This window comes from Engystomops pustulosus, chromosome 7 (genome assembly GCF_040894005.1).
Source record: "Engystomops pustulosus chromosome 7, aEngPut4.maternal, whole genome shotgun sequence".
NCBI lineage: Eukaryota > Metazoa > Chordata > Amphibia > Anura > Leptodactylidae > Engystomops > Engystomops pustulosus.
Window position 1 is genome coordinate 47,236,059 of NC_092417.1, and position 22,282 is coordinate 47,258,340.

Below are 22,282 nucleotides of genomic sequence, written 5' to 3' on the forward strand. Positions count from 1 at the left end.
TGGCATCTGTGTGACATCACATGACCGTGGACCGGTGTTTATCTACAGGAAATAAACAAAGAAGCTTCCTGTTTGACAGCAAGCAGACAACAATAGGAAACCTTAAAGAATTGATACAGAAAGAAACAATATCAATTATTTGCTGGAATTTGACAACCCCTAATAAAGAAAAAAAGAGATTATTGTAGCAGCTCCTGCTCTGGGTCTCCTAATTAATAATAATAATTCCTTTATTTATATAACGCACACAGATTATGCAGCGCTGCACAGAGCTTCCCAAATCAGTCCCTGTCCCCAATGGGGCTCACAATCTAATCAATTTACCAGTATGTTTTGGAGTGTGGGGGGAAACTGGAGGAACCGGAGGAAACCCACGCAAACACGGAGAGCACAAACAAACAAACTTTTTGCAGATTTTTGTCCAGTGCTGCACGGCTGTAATGCTAACCACTAAGCCACCGTGCTGCCCCCTGATTCTTCCTAGTCGGGGAACACTGGAAGGAAACTACAATTCAAATTTCTATATCTTCTTTCTATTGTATTGGTGTCCTCAGTATGCCAATACGATTGATACAGCAGGGATCAATAGGTTACTGTTTAAATTGTCATGTTGGCACTTTGCGGCATAAAAGTAAGTTTTGCTTTTAGTTTGGGCACTCTGTCTCTAAAAGGTTCAGAAAATAAGGAGCTGAATCAGTGCAGCGTTTCCCTTGATTTTTTTGGAATATGGGAAACCCTTTATTTGTAGGGGTCCAATGGTTGGACCCTCTGTTTCCTAGTAAGGTACCTTTTCGAGGTAGGAATACCCTTTAAAAAAACCTTAATGACAATCATTCAAGATCAAGATTTCAGAAGTCTTTAAAGGGAACCTACCACCACGATTCTACCTATAAAGGTAGATCAGGTGGTAGGTGGATGTAAGGGACGTGAGGATAGACCTTTTTAGAGCTAATCCTCACGTGCCCCCTATCTTTTTAAAACTTTAACACCCTAATATGCTGGTTTTCTTAAACTGCTCCTGGGGCGCGGAGTAGCCCGGCCGTGGCTGCGCGGCCACCGCTCCGCAGCCATAGAAGCTGTGCGCCGAAGATGTCGGGGAAGAAGGAGAAAAGAGGCTACTGGGGTGTGGAGTAGCCGTGGAGTGTAGCTTCGTGTCCGGCTACTCCACGCCCCAGTACCTGCTTAAGAAAATTAACATATTACGGTATTAAAGTTTTAAAAAGATAGATAGCGGAGACGTGAGGATTTGCTCCCATACATCCACCTACCATCTGTTCTACCTTTTATAGGTAGAATCGTGGTGGTAGGTTCCCTTTAACCCAACTAATATGACCTGTCCATAATCATTTGTTTTTCCCCTTTTTTTTTTTTTTTTTGTTTTTTTTTTTTTTTGTTTTTTTTTTTGTATTCTGTTAACGGTTAATGTGAATACACAGTATATATTGTTCCGTGGTTCCTTAATCTGTCACCTTGCAGGTGGTCTCTGTAGGACACAAAAGATTCCTGTAGCCAAATGAAAATGTTCTATTTATCAGAAGAAAAGACCTCATTATTCTTGTTCGAAAGATTCTTTCAGCGCTACAATAACTTTCTTTACACCAATATACTTGAGGTTGAGATGGACTAGATAAAAGCACAGACTGCAGCATTGTCACACTTGGCCTCCACGTTGCGCTATCTGAGGGAACTCAACGCTCTGCAGCTAGTGTTATGACTCAAAATGATAGGAATTGTTAAAGCAAAAAACTATTGGATGGCACATAATGTTTTGGATATTATTATATTATTCTATATTATTTTTTTTTTTTTGGGGGGGGGGGGGGTTCAAAATTTTGGCATTAATGTATTGGGGAAATTGGAGTGGGCTTTCTGGTTTTAAAGAAGCTGATGCCCTTTACAGGGTAAGTCATCAACATCAGATTGGTCAGCGCCAATACTGCCACACATCACCTGAGATCCATATTCTCTCCCGACACTGGTCAAACATGATCTAAACAGTGTATAGAGTGTCAAATTGTGTAGGGTAAAACTCATTTGATAAGAATGGTAATGGGAACACCCGGTTGTCCATGTATTCAAAGATTTTTAGGAAAATACCATAGGAAAGGGAAAACCCTACAAAGAACAACGTTTTGTTCTATTATATGTACAGAACAAGTATACAGGCGGTCCCCTACTTAAGGACACCTGACTTGCAGACAACCTTAGTTACAGACGGACCCCTCTGCTCACTGTGACCTCTGGTGAAGCTCTCTGGATGCTTTACTATAGTCCCAGACTGCAATGATCAGCTGTAAGGTGTCTGTAATGAAGCTTTCTTGATAATCCTTGGTCCAATTACAGCAAAATATTTTGAAACTCCAATTGTTCACCGGGGCAAAAATTTTTTTGTCTGGATGCACAATTAAATATACAGTTTTGACTTGCATACAAATTCAACTTAAGTACAAACCTATGGAACCTTTCTTGTGTGTATCCTGGGGACTATCTGTACACTGATATGTCAGAGGTGGAGACACATCCTGATTGCCGTATGTATTGGATAGAACTATATTAAAAACACTTGTAATGTGATGTGTCTTGCCTTGGGACAGGCTATGAAACTATGATCAGGTGGCATTTGACCCCCACAGTGATCCGTAAAATGGAAGAAAAGGTGAAGCATCACCGCCATGTTACAAGATGATTCTCCAAAATGTTCTGCTCATCTATGGATCCCAGGGTTCAGTGGTCTTCTTCTCTTTTCCAATTTATATATGATCTACCCAGTTGTCTACATTTTTATCGACTAGTCCCCCTCCCCCCACCTTGGTTTATAATATCTGAAGGGTCTGTTTTGGTTCCTAAGGCTATGCCTACTCCCATCTTTTGTGTTTTGTGTGGATATCTTCTGACCAAGTGTTCCTAGAATAGAGACATATGGTATATGCTCATGTGCTTGAGGGCTAAATTCCATGTTAAAAGTCATACATTGGAATCCATGTGGTTTGTTATTGCTTGTCAGAGAAAAATAGGCCCTGGGGCCTCATGTTGGGTGATGTGACATGTTCTAGATTGCTGGTTAGCTGGGCATAATAGGTGTATATGAACATTTACAGGAAAATGTTCCCTTTTATTGGGCCAGACAAATTTAATTTTATTTAGTTTAGACAAGATATTTAGAATTTCATATTTCATATTTTTTTTATTATTTGGGGGGGGGGGGGGGAATTGATATATATATATATGCAAATGTGGAAACTAAAGCTTGTTCTTCACGACCACTTGTTCTGATTGACCACTTCTACAAGTTTTAAGTAGGGACAACACATGGGTTGCAATTACTGTTAATCTGCAGAGGGTGTCGTAACATATTAGATGTGTTTTAATAAAATTTAATTTGCATGCTCCAGATAAACATACAAACCTACCATACTTTACAGTATTGGCAATACCAGACTTAAAGGACATCTACCACCAGGATGAAAGATTAAAAAACCAAGCACACTGACATACTGGTGTGTGCTCCCTGTGCCAAGATGTGATCTTCTTTTAGCTTCTTTTGCATAATTTTAAAAGCCTTTTTTGTAAAAGAGCAGATCCTGCCAGAAAGAGCACACACCAGCATCTAAGTGTGCTTTATTTTACAATCCTTCATCCTGGTGGTATATGTCTTTTAAAGGAAATCCACCACCAGGATCAAAGATTGTAATCAAACACACATACATGCTGGTGTCTGCTCTTTCTTGGAGGATCTGCTCTTATTTTAGCTTTTTAAGCTCTTGTTTTATTAAAAAAAAATTATAACATCCATACATGTTAATGGAACCTGGAGCCCCTCATGCACATTTGCATAATATTCAAAACCTTCAAAAATACAAAGGCTTAAGAGGCTAAAAGAAGAACGGATCCTGCCAGATGGGACACACACCACATCAGCATGTACGGTAAGTGGGCTTGGTTTACAATCCTTGATCGTGGTGGTAGATGTCCTTTAAGAACATCCAACTTCAGATGACCTCTGCTGAAACTCTCTGAAAACCCAATGTTGAAAGTTTATGAAATGTTCTAGAATATTTTCTAACATTTTCTTGCATTGGAAGATCATACTGTTTTTTCAGCACCAGCATCATTATAAAATACAAATAACCTGGGCTGTATACAACATCTTTTCCATTATAGAAGTGAGTTAATCTTGAGATCATTCACATCTTGTATCTCCTGATTACACAGAGCCATATCCTGCCAACAACCATATAGGCTGCATAAAAGACATGATCTCAGGCTTTATTATAATATAATGGTGTGCCTGCCATACAGACCTTTGGGGGACACGCCACATACACAAGGCCATCATTGTTCAAAATCAGACATGTGACATCCTCCCCTAGCAGTTAATGAGTGTATATCTAATAAATGGCCCCGGTCTAAATTTAGCTTGTCCCAAAGACAGACAGCAAGAATTCCTTTAATGGGACACATTATTCAGTGCCCTCGCTGGGACATAGAATGGAAGCGATTTAGGAGCATTTTCTGGGGGAGGTTTTCTAAACAGAGCAGCGGCTGATAGCGGCTCTTGCTAGACCGCCGTGCGATCTAATCTGGGTAATTACCTGGATTTGCTTTGAGAGCCGTTTTGGTAACAAATCGTTTCTGTGGTTGGTCATCTTATCTTTGGATCTTTTGCAAGTCACTTCCATTTTTTTTGTGACAGTGATTGCCTCCTGTTTTTTCACAGTCAAGAATTTAGTGACATGTAGTTTGGAGTGGATATTATTAACTCTTACAATTGCAAACCGTGACCGAACTTGGATACAGTTTGAAAAAGGATGAACGCGTGTAGATTAATCGTTGTGAATTCTGGTTTAGTTGGCATCTCTAAATAATAAAAAAGGGTTTCCTTTCTTAAAGTACCACCAGGATGAAGGATTGTAAACTAAGCACACTCATTATACTGGTGTGTGCCCCCTCTAACAGGGTCTGCTCTTCTTGTAGCTTCTTAAGCCCTTGTTTTTATGAAATACAGGTTTTAAAAATCATGCCCTAAGGGGCTCCAGGCACCATTGACATCTATGCAGCCCTGAGCCCCACTGGTTAATTTGCATAATTTTTGAAACCCTTCAGCTTCTCTCACTGCTTTAGGCCATCCTTATGGCATCACCCACTGTGAGGGAGCAGGATGAGTCATAACTCTATTTAATAGAGCTCAAGCATGTAAAGAAAGAAGCATGGAGTTTCTGCACACAGTACAAAGTAAATAGCAGAACTGCTGAATCACTTGATAAATATTCAGGGATTATCCTCAAGGCAATAAAGGCATATACGCAACTGCAGTGCACTGCTTTCTGCTCTGGCAAGATTATTTTCATTAGTATCAGAGACAGCAGATTAGGAACACTCTGTTTTTAAGTATAAAAGTCTACTCTTGAGTATAGGATAGTGCCACAAAAGATTTAGAATGTACCCAGAGTAAAACTTTGTAGAACTTTCTCCTTATCTCTCACATTCTGTGCTGAGCTCTTGGCTTTAGCATTTTTAATGTTTCTAGTCTTCTAAAAGTTTCATTTCACCAAACAGATTTTTTTTTTTACAGTGTCTGTTCTTGTTTCCGCACGAAAAATCATCCTGACCTTCCTTCCCAAGAGAGAATATAACATAGTTTTAAACAATAAAATATTGTCATCCGTGCAGAATGCATTATCATATCATGCTACAAATACTCTATTATCTACATTACACTGACAACCCAGGAGGATTGAGATGCAATCTGAACTGATTTCAAAGAGTGGCGGCTCGGAGCAGCTTCCATCCTTTCTTCTGATAGTTGTCAGTGGGGAAACAAGGGATCGGTTGGAAGGACTGCGGAGGTGTTTGCCCAAACTGTGCAAAGTAGGGGACGTTTGTTAAATTTCATCATTGTTATTCTTGAAAGTATGGAAAAAATAGAGTGTAACGAAGAATAGAACTTTTCCTTTTGAAAGGCAATTTGTACGGGTTAAGACTACATCTGTGTCATAGGCTCTCTATAAATAACACTTTATGTTGCTTGTTTTTTTTTTTTTTTACCTTATATACTCGAGTATAAGCCTAGTTTTTCAGCACAAAATTTGTGCTCAAAAACTCTAACTCGGCTTATACGCGAGTCAACTAAAAAAATAAAGACAAAACTCACCTTTCTGACATCCCCCATAGGTCCTCTTCTGTCTCAGACAGTCTGAGACAGAAGAGGACCTATGGGGGACGTCGGAAAGATGAGTACAGTGTTATTTTTTTTCCTACTACAGGGGTTGGGCAGGCTGTATGCTACAGGGGTTGGGCAGGCTGTATGCTACAGGGGCTGGCAGACTATATACTGGGAGGCTGTAACCAATGCATTTCCCACCCTCGGCTTATACTCGAGTCAATAGGTTTTTCCAGTTTTTTGTGTTGAAATTAGGGGTCTTGGCTTATACTCGGGTCGGCTTATACTCGAGTATATACGGTAATTTTTTTTTTTCCTATTCATATGATGGACACTTTTTATGTTTCATTCACTGGAGTATCAAATAATTCACTGGGACCCATTGATCGCTGCAGGTTTCCTTTTGGCGATTAGCCCAGCATGGGATCATGGTTTCCATTTTATATCTAAAACCTACAGTACTTTAACAGTGCTTTTTACTGTCCTATATGTCATGTGCTGAAACAGTAGGCCACAATTTGTTAAAAAAAATTTGTTCTCCTTTTATGCCTTTTCAAATGTACAACACCAAGGAATTAATGCTGCTATTTAAAAATGTATATTATTGTTTGGTAATGACATTTAAAGGGAACCTGTAACTGCACAATAATTTCTAGAATTTCCTCTTACTTGAAATCCCTAGAGTCACGGGTGTCATATTAAATTTCATCTTTCTGATCAAAACAGGCATGTGGTTCTGTTAGGTACAGAATCGGAGATACAGGCAGTTTAAAAAATAGATTGGAATTGGATTTTTATCTGCAGCTCACATTCCCAACTGCTATACAGTATGTCTTAAAGGAATTGGCTGCTCTTTTACATAAATTGCCCATGTGCCTTTACTGCCATTTGGATAATCCCTGAATGTTCAATTTATTCTGCAGTCCTGCTACTTACTTTTGTGCTATGTGCAGACTCTCCGTAATTCTTTTGTTTAGAAATGAATACACTGATGAATAGGAGGAGCTGCAGCAGGAGATTATGATTCATATTCCCCCCCCCTCCCATGATTGTCTATGAAAAGAGACACACAGTGGAAGATGCCTTGGGGACGGCCTAGAGCAGTGAAAGGAGTCACATGTACTGGTACCTATACATGCTGAGGAACCGCTTTATTGAACCAACCACTTATAAGATACGATTCTTATTTTTTTATATGACACCAAAAGCATGCTTCCATGTGCTATAGAAGCAAAGCTTCTTGACAAGGCTTCCCCTGCAGCCTCTAAGCTTGGCTTGCCTCAAGCTAAATATGACTCTTCTAAAAAGGCCATTTCATACCCTATCGGAGGGAACCAGTAGTTTTTAATTTGGTAAAATCGGATGACAGGTTCCCTTTTAATTAATGTACGGTATGTAACATCTTAGATGTTTTACATAATATATAAAGTAAATGTTGTAACCACAGAAGTTTAGTGGTTCTCTAAAGCGGGGGGAGGCAGCAGGACCTTGGCCTTCAGAGGCGGCGGAGGCCTGGCCGCGGTGTCGGGGGGGCCCCTGTGAACAACAATGGCGGCAGCTCGGGGCTGCTCTCTGTGGACGAGGCCTCGGCCTGGAGCCTGAGCCAACAACTCAACGGGGGGAGCGGAGCCGCGGCCCCCTGCGCGGACCGGCTGATAAACTGCAACGGCCCGTTCCTGGTCCGCGGACTGGCGGTTGGGGACCTCTGCTCTAAAGCACTACACATGTAATAGACCGGGGCCAGACAGACCCAGAGAAATCTTTACCATTTTATCCTTCACATTCATTAGCAGTCGGAAGGAACTTGAATTCTGTTTTCCGTATGTCTGTCATAAAACTTATTCCTACTTTTATTATTGTTTTTCAAAGGAAAAAAACCTGTGACGTATTTTTTTGCGTCTTTTTTTTTTTTTTTCCTGAGGCATTTTATTGATGGGTTATACATAAGATGAAAGTACAGAGAGAACTGCCATCTGCCGCAGCTAATGGGATCACCATCTGTAGTCCTGTCAGGCCATACCATGTATGACATAAGTAATGATTTGTATTTCTCATGCCTACCCTATGCACCTATGTGAAGGGCTGCCCTAAATTATTCATTCTTGTAAATGACAAATGTGCATGAATATTAAGCTATTTTAGTTCCATAAAACAGGGAGTATTGGTATATCGCAGATGTCCATGTGCTCGCACTGTGTCCTTTAGTAATTGACTTCTGCCGTGTTCTATCTCATTTAATTAATTTTTGTATTTTGCCGCCTGTAGAATTCCTTGTAGAGGAAAATCCTTATTATTCATGTGTATGAAGGCGTCCTTAAGAGCACATCGAGTATTGACTCCATCTGCAAATAGTTTGTATGTTCTCTGCTTGCGTGGGTTTCCTCCGGGTCCTCCGGTTTCCTCCCACACTTTAAAAACATACTGTTAGGTGGTTTAGATTGTGAGTCCCAATTTGACAAGCTTTGCGCTGCGTAATCTGTGTGCGCTATATAAATTAAATATTATTATTATTATTATGATTATTATATGACCATTTGGAGAGGTTGTCCACTCTTGCCAAACTTCTTGTCAGTTTCTCTTGTGAAAAGAGTCTTTTTTTTTTTTTTTTGTATTAGCACCGATGTCCATCTTTTTAACCAAGGTCCAATGCAGAGATGAGCTGGGTATAATCTGCTGATAGGCTTCAGGGAGTGACAATCCATATAATGTATACGGGACGGTTGTGTCTGTATATACAATACTATATCATCCTTCTTCGCAGGTGCTCCTTCCAGCCATGTTCTGGGATTTGTTTTCAGATCTATATCTTTTATGGTCTATGCACTAACTCCTGTCAGTCCATAGGATGTCATAGGATTCCTTACTCTCCATACAAGTTCCTCCCAGTAAGGAAACAAGTAACAGAACTGAATAAACACTGGGAACCGAATGTATCCTGTCCACCTGGGTCCAAGAGGAAATGTCTGGCTAGGCAGTCTTTTAAACCCTGTCTCCTGAGGATATAAACTTGAAAGTAAATGTATCTGCTGTAACGTCGCGACTTATCTGGAATTTGTCGTGTAAATTTTAATATGCGGGATGTCAGATGTTTAGTGCTTTGTACAGAGCCCGAGTTTATTGCAGGATCTGCTTCTGCGGACACGGCTTGGCACCGGCCTTCACTCATAAACCTGAGGATCATGAAGGTATGTTAATCTTGTGGGGAAGTATAGCATAGTTGTTACTGTGAAAACATGGGTCAGGTGGCCAATAGAGAAGTTGTTCTTAGATAATTCTGACGTTATCATATGTACCAGATGATAATCACATGGAAGTTGTGCAATATATTTTTCTTTTCCCTCTTTACTTTAGTTCTTTACACTATGGGAATATATTTGACAAGGCTGTGTATGGACAAAAACATATGAAACCGATACCTCTTTGTTTAGGACGCATTATGTTTGCTGGATATGTTTGGCCAAAGAAAACTTCCCCCGTGTGATAACAGCTGATCGGCCATGGTTCCAAGAATTTGCCTTGTGGGCATCAGCTGACCAGCATTTATAGAGAAGTGGTTGTCCTAATGGAAATCCCTTCAGAGCCTATCGTGAATCATAGAAGCACTGGGGAATACTTCCAAGAACAGCGCCACTCCTGTCTACAACTTTTATTGCACGGTGGTCCCATGGACTTTAAAGGGAATCTGTCACCACCAACCTCATTTTTACTAAAGACGGGTTACAGAAGCCCATTACAGCTGCATTGCACATCTGCCTTTCTGCTTTCTCTAAGCATTTGCATTACAATATAATTGTGTGTTATAATTTACCTTACACCCTGACAGAATCCTCTGTGTAGTCCTGGGGGTTGGGTTTTGGTTTGGATGCATTTCAAAAAGCATGTGACTTGTCAGTGCTGCAGACAGCTCAGCTCTTGGTCCCCACCTTTGTGCTCCTGTACAGCTCCTCCCTCCTGCTCCTTCACAGAGCTCACAGCCTGGCGAGCTGTCATCAATGGGGGAGAGACGAGCTGTACAGGAGCACAAAGGTGGGGACAAAGAGATGATGAGTGAGCGGCACAGACAAGTCACATGTTGATTTTTGAAATTCATCCATCCAAACCAAAGCCCAACCCCTGGGACCACACAAAGGATTCTGTCAGGATGCAAGGTATATTATAAGGCACAATTCTATTGTAATGCAAATGCTTAGAGAAAGCAGAATGGCATTTTTGCACAGCAGGGCTTCTGTAACTTGTCTTTAGTGACAATGAGGTCCCTGGTGACAGGTTCCCTTTAAAGGCGATGAGCTGCAATACCAGACGCAATCCATGGACAGGTGTGTCTTGTTTTGGGAAGATAACCACCATGTTTTTCTTATAGAAAGAGAAAATGGAACAGAGAGGTGCAGGTGGGTATCCAATGTGCGGCCACGTTTTTCTCATTTTGCTGAAACCCCTTTTACAAGTGCTTATTTACAGTTCTGAAAGTGTCCGCAGTGACTGGTCTCCATTTCATGGGTGTTTCCCACTTTGGACGTTAACCATATATTTATAGTTGAAACCTCCTCCTCGCATCTTGTTCATAGTTATAGTCGGTCTTCATATTTTGTAAACTTTGTGGCAGTAAAAACAAGAATTCTAGTTGTAAGCCGAATCCATGCCAACCAATTTTACTGTTTTTAGGTCTACTCATATTTGTAATAAATTTACAACATGGTTTTCATCCCCCAGATCAGTTGTTTCCTACACAGCGCAGTGAATTCTAGATCATTGCATTTGAGGGTAATCACAGTTATTTTTTGTTTTTTTTTTTTTTTTTTTTTGGGATCGTTTTTAAGAACCAAAGCCAAAAGTGGTATAAATCTTTCAGTTATAACTTATCTCCTTTTAGTCTCCACAAATGGTTTTGCCTCAACGTAAGGCCTCATGTACGTGAACATGTGTAGTCATCAATGTTTGAGAGGACCTCACTCGCCAATGACTGCACACGCTCATGAGCACAAGGTCTTACTATGTGCCCAAAACACTGGCAGGAATAGTCCATTTTTCGTTTTGTGGCTCGTACTCAGAGCAGTGGAAACCCTGGTTGTGTGCGTAAGCCCATAGAAATTTGTAGGACCAAGTGCTGTCTGTTGACATAATTTCTAGCACATATCCCAAAACAACATTGGTGTCCTGAGGCCTTACTGATGAAAAAGGTGTGGTCTGAATTGACCCTAATTTGGATAATAATGCTTTAGTTGTTAGTAGTACATTTTATAAGCCTACAACTTTATGTTCTTAGGTCGTGTTTTTTAACCTACAAAGACAACCGTACAGCGTGTTCACAGATGCATGTTATTGCAGGCAAGGTGCAATTAGTTTTTTTTCCCCTCTTTTTGTACACGAGGCCTGAAAAATAACAGGTTTGTTGGTTGATTTCTTACCTGTCAGCAGGTAATCACTGACCACACATCAGTGATGACTTCAGCAGAGCACTAAACAGTAAGTTTATGGCTACATCACCATAAATCATTCTACATACACATGCAAGAAATGAATGGTTGTCAAGACAATAATGCCATGGGCAATGTTTCAAAAATTTAGCAGGATCAGTGAAAATTTATGAATTCTCCTCAGTGGACTTGTATACTTCAAAACACAAAAAAATAACAACAGACAATGGACCTGGAAAACCTCTTTGAAGTTATTGATCCAAGGCAAGTCCATGAGTTTGTTATTGGCAATACACCGGCCCGGTATAAAGGTTACTGTTCTATCGCAAATTAATTCTAATAGAAGGAAAGCTAGAAAAAATATTTAAAGGGGATGTCCAGGATAAATTAAGTGGCATAGCTGTAATATTGCATTGATATTGGGCACCTATTACAGCCTAGTACTGGCCCGACGCAGGATGTAGCGGGTGTGCAGTATTGGCACCATGTTACTGTTGTGCCTCTGTATTAGTTCTTTTGTTTGTAACAGCTAATAGGCCACTTACGGAAAAAATGATTTATCCCCTATTAATATCCTGACGGACAACCCCTTTAATTTTCTGCTGAAGACAGATACCTTTTTAAACCAGGTTATGATTTTGTAAAGATCTAACTTTTTGTTCTATTTATAAAGACCATATACAGGCAGTTCCCGGGTTACGTACAAGGGGTCTGCCTGTATATTGTTCCCAAAGTTTGATTGCTCTTTTCGAGGATGAAGGATTTCAGTTTTTGAAAGTTTCCTTACAGTTACAAGCATTGGTCCTATTACATCCCTTGTATTACAGACGCACATGTACAATTTGTTAATTTTTGGTTGTCTGGCGACACAAACTTTATCATGTCAAATAAACTTGGAGATCTCGTTTCCACCGCAGCTATGGTAACCCATTTTATTCTAAGGCCCCGTGCACACAACCGTATAAAAACGGCCGTATCTACAGAGGAGAAAAGACCATAGCGTCGTGTGCATGAGGCCAGAGGACCGTTGCTATCTAATGTATTACAAAATGTTACGTTTCCCAAACGCAAATCACTTCACATTAACCTTGTTGTAGTTGGTCTGTCGGTGCAGCATCACATGGCGTCCAACATCACTGCAACATCGCACCAGTAGGGACTAAGACCCAGCAGCTCCCCAGGATCTATCTATACTGGCAAACTAAGCCCCAATGGCTCTGGGCCACAGGTCCCCACCAGCACGGCAGAAACAGCGGAATGCAGTTCTGCACCCCTTTACAGGTCTTTTAAAGGGTTTTTCCACAACACAAATTGGGCCCCATCCACAGGGCCTAACTAGCTGATCAGTGGGTGTCTCAGTGATGAGGCTCCCATATATCACCAATGGGTACGTTCTGCTCCATTCATCTCTATGGGGCTGACGGAGATTGCCAAGAACGGTGGTGGTGGTGGGGTTGTGTCCGAGGTACCTCCGTCAGACCCCGCGTCGCTCCCCAAGAGGAGCGGAGCAGACGGCCGCGCATATCCGTGATCAAAATTAATTGCCCTATTATACCAAAAATACAGCTATTTATTCACTAAAGTCTATTCCATCACCATGCGAAATTTAGCTAGTGGAAAGTTTGGCTGTCTCTCTAAAATTTGTCTATTACAGTATCCACCAATTAACTGACTGACTGTACACAATCCTGATCCACATCCACAACTGATTGTCCTCCTAATACAATTACATACAGGGAGCCAAGTGCTGTTACAACATCAATTAAAAAGCACTGGAATTATTCAGATGCACGACAAAGGCATTTTTGAAATCAACATGCCAGAGGCTATCCCAACCTGTCATCAAGTAAAAAAACGACCTTTGAGTTGACGGGTTCCCTTTTAAATGTATGAATTCATATCCATTTCCAGAAGTAACAAAACTAAATAAGAAATTCGGGGTCCAAAACATAAATGATATATTATAGCTGCCAACATATTCCCATCACTTATATTATATTTACAGTTTCCAATTTGGAATGATTTATTCTCAGACCCGTTGATTTCAGTGTTTGAGATGGGTCCATGAATATGAATCTGTGTGTGTGTCTGATCCATGAAAAAACTTTTTGTTTATGGATCAAACACAGCCAGTGACCTATTCATGCCATCAGAAGCCACAAGATTAATTCTTTATAGCTTCAGACTAGTTGGGTGGCAGACCGGTATAGCACCGTACAGTCTCACTGGACTTATCCTCATAGAATCACTAAGCTGGGCATTTCACAATAGATTTGATATGTTAATCATGGTCGTTACCGTGTTCTTCCACAGTTATGGTAGACCAACTCTTGAAAGCTGTGTTGTTGTCCCCTGGTAGATTCTGCTGGCGATTGATTGTATGTTCGCTCCCTCTCCGGAGGTCTGTGCCTTCACGACGATATGGCAGGATAGAACAACCATCTCTCACTTTTACCAGGCAACTGAGTGGTACTGAATAAACAGAGCAGCGAAAGTGGTATTAAATATAACAAGAGAAGCAATGTCTTTATGCAGACAGTTCCTACTATAATTGGGGTGGTGTTCACAAAAAGCACTCCCCCCTCCTTTCTCAGTAGCCCATGCTTATTTTTAAGTCTCCCTGGAACTCGCGCCTTTTATGGTTGCAATTTTATTGAATTAAAACTGACTGGATTTGTTGTAATATATATATTCACATAAAACGCTGTATGCAAAACTACTCCTCATATTTGTGCTCACATCATAACCTAAAAGTTGTTTTTATATTCCAGTTTAAATGGTAAAGTATAACATGACATGCAGTAAAGCTTCATTCACACATCCATGTGCTCACCTGGGCTGTACCCCAATTAGAGGGAGGGGGATGCTCCTCACACCTCCACCTTCCCAGCTACTGAGCCTGCCACATAGCGAACAGGAATCGGACCTGCCCTATCTTTTGTGGCTCGGTTCAGTGAGACATTGGAGTACCGTATATACTCGAGTATAAGCCGAGACCCCTAATTTTACCACCAAAAACTGTTAAAACAGTTGACTCGAGTATCAGCCGAGGGTGGGAAATGCATTGGTCACAGACCCCCCCCCCTGCCCCCTGTAGTATACAGCCAGCCCAGCCTGCCCCCAGTAGTATACAGCCAGCCCAGTACTTAAAAGAATAAAAAAATAAGTTGTATACTCACCCTCCGGCTGCCCCGATGCGCAGCGCCTCTCCTCTTCTGTTTTCCGCGCGGCTCTTCTTCTGTCTTCCGCGCTTGTCTTCTTTCTTCAGTAACATCCTGTAGGGATGCTATTTATACACGAGTATATACGGTACATTTACTTACCCGTCCTGTGTGATCCCTGAAAGTGCATTGTCCGACAGGAATGCACGGAGTGTGACCGATATCCTGCATGTGTCGCTTCCCTGCTCAGGTCTGTCGGAGTTCACCTTCTTCTTCCCGGTGCATTGTCTTGCGAAACACAAATTGAATGTTTAAATTCTCACGCTCATTCCAAATCAGTCGGATCGGCCTGCCCTCTGATTTCAATCCCCTGCTAGATACCTGTCCCAGTGACGCAAAACCCGAAAATGCCGGTAAGTCCGATGGAAATGCGATCTGCGGACCCTTTGTAAATAAGCCCCCTTGTTTGCTCATTACACTGTGACTGTATAATGCATCTCTATGGTGGCTGTGAGCTAGCTGCTGTTTTGCGGCTATCACACGGCCGCCGTATATGGACATGTGTAACCTTATATTTTAGCCATATGTTTAACCTTATTGAACACTTTAATGGGTAATCCGTAATCCATTCAATCACTGTTTCAACCTTATGGACTATGATGATAAAGATGTAGCTCCACTGTAGTGATCTCCCGAGTTAGTTATGTTAAGTTCATTTCTGGTGTGACAGAAGTTTTGTGAAGGCCCGGACCTGGTGACATGGGTGCTTCGGTGTACAGCCAGTGTCTTATATTCTTTTCTCTGCTTATTTACCAGCCGGCTGCTTGATGGACCACACATTGCTGACGTTCATAAACTGTCCTGAAAACCTCCCGAGCAAGGCCACTCAGCCAAGTAAACAACTTTAACAAGTGGGATGGTTGTGATGGTTGATAAGTTGTGCGCACAGCAAACCACGGTCCTTTCTGTCCTGTTGTCTGGATAGGAAGACTGCATTTATTTAAGATCAGCCAGGCCATTTATAGAAGCGAGAAATGGTTAACCATAGGTTTTATTCCTGTGTGTTTACTACGGATATATTTAACAAGATCTGTACGCATTGGGTTGAAGGGTCCTAAATTTAGTTGGTCTTGGCCGGTCAGTGAATACTGTTGTGGTCGTTCTGAATGCACTTATAAACCGCAGCTTGTCACTCACTGTCCTGAAGGTGGGGAGTGTGTTCTGCTCATACCTAAAGTTGGGCTGAAACTATTACATCAATTTTTGTTTTGCCAGTTTAACTACTACTGTTAGGCAAATTATTATAAAACAATACCTTATATATTATGTTCTGAAAAACCTTCTTAAGGCAAATATTGCAGCAGAACTTTTACACACAGATAATATTTGCCTTTAAAAGGTTCTTCAGAATGTTCTCGGAAAAACGGTAATGCTGGATGTGCCCATATTTTAATTTGTAAGTCCTTGATCCTCCAAAAATATTTATTTTTAAATATGCAGATTAACTTAAATTGCTTCACCATAGCCCCTGCGAGTTTTGGTGCTGTGGCTATTACACAGCCCCCGCAGCACTGCAGAGACGCCCCCTTGTGCATTTGCGATGTCCTCTAAAGCCAAGCACAAAGGCCCGCCAATGAGTGGCTCCGCTCCATTGGCTTCGGGGAAGGTCTGTGTACATGAAGACCTGTGTGCTAGGCCTCAGAAAACATTGTGAATGGACGAGGGGGCATCTCTGCATTGCTATGGGGGCGTGTCATAGCCCTTTAGCACTTGTAGTTAATCCAACTATTTTGAAAAAGTTATTTTTGAGGATAAAGGAGGCGTAAATTCAAATAATATGAACACATCCAGCATCACAGGTTGTCTGAGAATGTTCTGAAAAAGCTTTTTAAGGTAAATATTGCATGTGTGTAAAAGTTCTGCTGCAAGAACAAAAGATCCTTTGTCTGAATATAGAACTATAAAAATTCAACTGTAAACATTTTTTTTTAGATTGTAAATATGAAAAGTTAGCTGAAATCATTGTATTCCTGCCAACTGTGTCAAGAAGTTAAGTGGATACTGTCTAGATTTGTGTAAGGGTGCCGTACCTGATGTAACCTGTTTGTTTGCATGCAGTTACCATTAATTGCTTGACTTCACCTTTTACTTTATACACTACAGCTCAAAGGTTTGGGATCACCCAGACAATTTTTTGTTTTCCATGAAAACTAAAGTTTTTATTTTTCAAATGAGTTGCGAAATGAATAGAAAACGTAGTCCAGACATTGACAAGGTTTGAAATATTTGTTTTTCATTTGAAATAATTATTTTCTCCTTCAAACTTTGCTTTCATCGAAACAATACTCCCTTTGTAGCAGTTACAGCATGGCAGACCTTTGGCTTGCTAGCTGTTAATTTGCTGAGGTAATCTGAATAAAATTCACCCCATGCTTCCAGAGGCCCCTCCCACAAGTTGGATCGGCTTGATGGGCATATTTTGCGCACCATACGATCAAGTTGCTCAATGGGGTTGAGATCTGGTGCCTGGGCGGCACCATTACAGATAGAAGACCATGCATCATTTGGAGGTGCTTTGGGTCATTGTCCTGTTGTAGGGTGAATTTGGCTCCAATCAAGCGCTGTCCACAGGGTATGGCATTGCAGAATGGAGTAATAACACTTTTCTCCAATCTTCGTCTGTGTTCTTTTGCCCATATTAATCTTGTCCTTTTTATGAGCCAGTCTCGGATATGGCTTTTTGTTTGCCACTCTGCCCTGAAGTTGAGGACCCTGTGAGGTGTCAGTTTCTCAAACTAGAGAGTCTAATGTACTTGTCTTGTTGCTTAGTTGTGCAGAGGGGCTTCCCACTTCTCTTTCTACTGTTTGTGCTCTCCTCTGAAGGGAGTAGTACACACTGTTGTAAGAAATCTTCAGTTTCTTGGCAATTGGTCGCATGGAATGACCTTCATTTCTAAGAACAAGAATAGACCGTCGAGCTTCACGTGAAAGTTCTTTTTTTTTTCTGGCTTTCTGAGAGTTTCATAGAAAAAACAAATGGGGTGCTCCAGATTCTCAACCAGCTCCAAGGCTCAGTTTTTATATTCTCTAATCGGCCAAACTGTTTCCAGCTGTGCTAGCATACTTGAACAAGGGTTTTCGAGGAGTTTATAAATATCCATTAGCCTTTATACACAGATAGCAAACACAATGTACCATTAAACCACTGGAGTGGTGGTTGTTGGAAAGTAGCCTAAATACACCTATGTAGATATTGCATTAAAAGCTAGACGTTTGCAGCTAGTAATTTACCAGATTAACTATGTATAGAGTGTATTTTTGATTCATTGAATTTTGGCTTCAGTGAGAGGAAATGGTCTTTTTTTTTTTCAATGGTCTTTTAATTTTATTTAGGTTTCACATGGTTCCCACAGTGTTGGGCTATACCATTACAGATTTTTATTTTTTGGGCAATCAAGGGAAACCTCAAATATGAATGGTCAAGTAATAGGTGACAATCAAATCTCCAACCTTTTGGTGTATTTGCTGCTCAATTTCAAGTTGCTATGTACTGTATTGACGGCTGATAATTTGAGAGCTGGATGTTTCCACCATGACCTTTCCGAGGTGTTTGCAGATAACATAGTGAGTTGACTGTCAGAACATTTTCACGTCAGACTGTCTTTGTGGTGTCTGGCAGACAAGATGGAACTAGTAGAATCTGTGCTGCTATCAAGGCATTCCCGGATCTTCATTCCTGCTGTGGCTGCTTCTATTTCTCAATGTTTTTTCTCATTTTTTACATTTATTTAACATATTACAACAACCTGTTTGGCCATGCTATAGCCCATTCTCCCATTGGATAATTTGAATAGATTGTTACGCATAGGCCAATTTCATGTGAAGCCAAAAACCTATCCACGTGTTTTGGAGTGTGTGATGAAACCCAAGCAAGTCCACGTAGTTTACATTGGGGTTGAATGTTTAATTGCAACTATAAAGGGCAAAATGTATGACGGGAGGGCCACTCCACTGTTGTACCCCCCACAGTCAGGCGAATTGAGCATTACCAGGTTTCAGTCTCTATAAGCTTATCTGGAAGTTCTATAGAGGTATTGGTGGCATTGGCGGGAGCTCTGTCCTGTGCTCCATCGAAATGCAGAAGTCCAAGGTGAATCAGGGGGACTTATAGAGGATAAGGAAAGCATTCAGACCCCTTTAAATTTTTCACTTTGTTTTCTTGCAACCAATTGGCAAGATCATAAGTTTTTTTTTTTTTTTTTTTTGCTTATTAATATTCACTCTGCTCCCCAAGAAAAACTGAAATATCATATGGTCATTCAGGCCCTTTGCTCAGTATTGAGTAGAATCCCCTTTTGAGCTAATAGAGCCATGAGTCGTCTTGGGAATGACTAAAGTTTTTCACACCTGGGTTTGGGGATATTCTGCCTCTTTTTCAAGTCTCTCCAGAGATGCTCAGTTTGGTTTAGGTCCGGGCTATGTCTGGGCCAGTTAGGAATGGTCACAGAGTTGTTCTGAAGCCACAGCTTTGTTATTTTAGGGTCATTGTCTTGTTGGAAGATAAACCTTTGTCCCAATCTGAGGTCCAGAGCACTCTGGAAGAGGTTTTCATCCAGGATATCACTGTACTTGGCAGCATTCATCTTTCCTTTAGTTGCAACCAGTTGCCCTGTTCCTGCAGCTGCCACCACCATGTTTCACTGTTGGGATTGTATTTGGCAGGTGAAGAGCAGTGCCTGGTTTTCTCCACACAAACCGCTTAGAATTCACACCAAAAAGTTCAATCTTCGTCTCATCAGTCCAGAGAATCTTATTTCTCATAGTGGAGTCCTTCATGTGTTTTTTTTGTAAACTGTATGCAGCTTTCATATGTCTTCATATATCTCCCTACTGCATCTCTGGAGTTCAGCCACAGTGATCCTGGGGTTCTTCTTTACCTCTCTCGCCAAGGCTCTTCTCCCATCATAGCTTAGTGTGGCTGGATGACCAGTTTGAGGAAAGGTTGTGTTTGTACCAAACTTATTCCATTTAAGGATTATGGAGACCATAATCTTAGAAACCTCGAGTGCTTCAGAAATTCTTTTTTGTAAGCTTAGCCAGATCTGTGCCAGATCTGTGCCAGATTTGTGCCAGATTTGTGCCACAGTTTTGTCTCTGAGCTCCTTGGGCAGTTCCTTAGACCTCATGATTCTCCAGTGCTTTGACATGCTACATGAGCTGTGAGGTCTTTATATAGACAGGTGTGCGCCTTTCCTAATTGAGTCCAGTCAGTTAAATTAAACACACTGGTCTCCAATGAAGGAGTAGAACTATCAAGATCAGAAGGAAACTGACAGCATGCAAGTTAAATATGAGTATCACAGCAAAGGGTCTGAATACTTACGACCGTGTGATATATCAAGAGTGTACATTAATGAGCAAAAAAAACTTTACTTTTTCTGATCTTGCCAATTGGCTGCAGTGAAACAATGAGAGAAAAATGTATTTCTTTGAAGCAATGTGAACAATTCAAAGTGTCATTTTTGTATGTTACAAATATTTGTCATCTATGCTGGGGAACTGGTCATTCTTGTCTACAAGACAATGCTCAACTGATGCACCCGGTTCACTGCTGGAAATATAGGGGTTAGTTGTATGTGTTTTTTTTAGGTTGGAGTTTAGATGAGATTTCATCTCTGTTCTCCATTATGTATTTGCCTTATGCTATGGATGATTCATGATTATCAGAGATCTTGAGACAAGTTGAAGGACAAAGTATATTAGTAATGTCCGTAATGTACACAATGTTTAGGCAGGTTCTGCAGACATACTGAAAAATACTTGTTGTGTTTTAGTTGTGACTGATGTATGGAGTTTATCTTTGAAATGTAGTATAGGGCCAATGTAAAAAAACAAATGTCTTCTTTTTTTATTTTCAGACACCCGTGTGAATATTGTCTCTGAGCTGTGAAGAGTAGAAGGACTTGGGTAAGTGAACAATCTAGAGTGGTCTAGTTACACTTTCCTTATCCTTTTGTGCAGAATGTCATGTCTTCACTTCATCTCCTTAGCATATTATAGCAGTTAATGAAATTTACCAAGAAGGAAAAGTATATATTTTCTAAGGACTAAAACAAGGCGGCCTCCGACTTAAGGACACCCGACTTGCAGACGACCCCTAGTTACAGACGGACCTCTCTGCCCACTGTAACTTCTGGTGAAGCTCTCTGGATGCTTTACTATAGTCCCAGACTGCAATGATCAGCTGTAATGTCTGTAATGAATTTTGACTGATGATCCTTGGCCCCATCACTGCCCAAAATTTTTAAAATTCTAATGCCAAAAAATTTTTTTGTCTAGAGCTACAATTTATAAAATATATATTCAACTTAAATAGAAACCCAATGAACCTATCTTGTACATAACCCGGGGACTTCCTGTATATGAAAATCCTCATATATTAAAATTCCTCAGCATCTGTAAAGCATTCTATAACTCGCTAGTGTATTAAGTTTCTATTCCTTCAGCATGGAGAGGAGAACTACATTTATTTTTAATTGTGATTTATAGTGGAAGAGTAAATTGACAACTTGCCAAATGTGGAACTTAAAGATATATTGGGAAATTCAGTGATGCACTTCATTAGCTTTGGAACCTGTCACTTGCTTTTATACCATTAAACGAACAGCCTCCAAATGTAGAGTGCAAAATATCCTTTTTTAGTATTCCCATCTTTCACACCACACCTGGCTTTTGGAATGCTAGCTGCCAAATAAGATCTGATTCCCATCTATATCTTGAACTTCCTGTATCTCTAATTCAGTTACTTACACAACCACTACTCCGATGAAATTCCTGATCTTTAAAATTACACCAAAAGCATGGTGCTATGTGCTATGGAACCCAATATGGTGGTATATTAAATAATGATCCCCTCCAGCCTCATCAGAATGACTCATCTAAGATGAAAAGTGACTCTTGGAGCAAACTGTGTTAATGCTGCTCACAGGTTCCCTCTAAATCACCTTGCAAATCCCCCAGTTGACACTTGTCTATCAACAGTCATAAAAGGGTCTCACTGGGGTTGACCACACTGCTACTTCTGCAATCACAATATAGGGTTTTGACCCCCTTCTCAATTTTTGGGCATTGCATCAGTAAACAGGGTTTGAATAATAATAAATTCCTTGTCAAATCAGTCCCTGTCCTCAATGGGTCTCACAATCTAATCAGTGTGGGAGGAAACCGGAGGAAACCCACGCAAACACGGAGAGAACATACAATCTCTTTGTTGACCCTGGGGCTTGAACCCAGGGTTGCAAGGCTGTAATGCTAATCACTAAGCCACCTCACTGAATGGAGTGGAGTGTATAAGGGACCTATAGAAATGTCTGCAGGTGCCTGTTATAGTGATCTGTGGCTGTTATTTGTTTTGTTACAGAAGGAGACGGCTCCATCCATAGTGACGGAACTGGGTACTGCAGCACAGCTACTGTTCAAGCCCTTTAAGTATTTTTTAGGTTACCCAAAAAAAAAAATAATAACCAGCACTATAACACGCTCCGTTC

At 40.8% G+C, this 22,282-nt stretch overlaps 2 protein-coding genes across 5 annotated transcripts in view; one reads left to right on the plus strand and one right to left on the minus strand.

The window, feature by feature from the left end:
• Positions 1–14,043, minus strand: part of LOC140069734 (potassium channel, subfamily K, member 16-like) — a 77,867-nt gene extending 63,824 nt beyond the window's left edge. The window contains exon 1 of the mRNA XM_072115786.1: positions 13,873–14,043. The gene's annotated coding sequence lies outside the window, so the exon portion shown is untranslated. The remainder of the gene's footprint in view (positions 1–13,872) is intronic.
• The window catches only part of DAAM1 (dishevelled associated activator of morphogenesis 1), a 144,739-nt gene that overhangs the window by 21,897 nt on the left and 100,560 nt on the right, over positions 1–22,282 (plus strand). For 3 of the 4 annotated variants that reach the window (XR_011848841.1, XM_072115781.1, XM_072115784.1), the window contains exon 2: positions 20,654–20,702. The exons of the other annotated variant lie outside the window; for it this stretch is intronic. The gene's annotated coding sequence lies outside the window, so the exon portion shown is untranslated. The remainder of the gene's footprint in view (positions 1–20,653; positions 20,703–22,282) is intronic. 4 annotated transcript variants of the gene reach the window in all.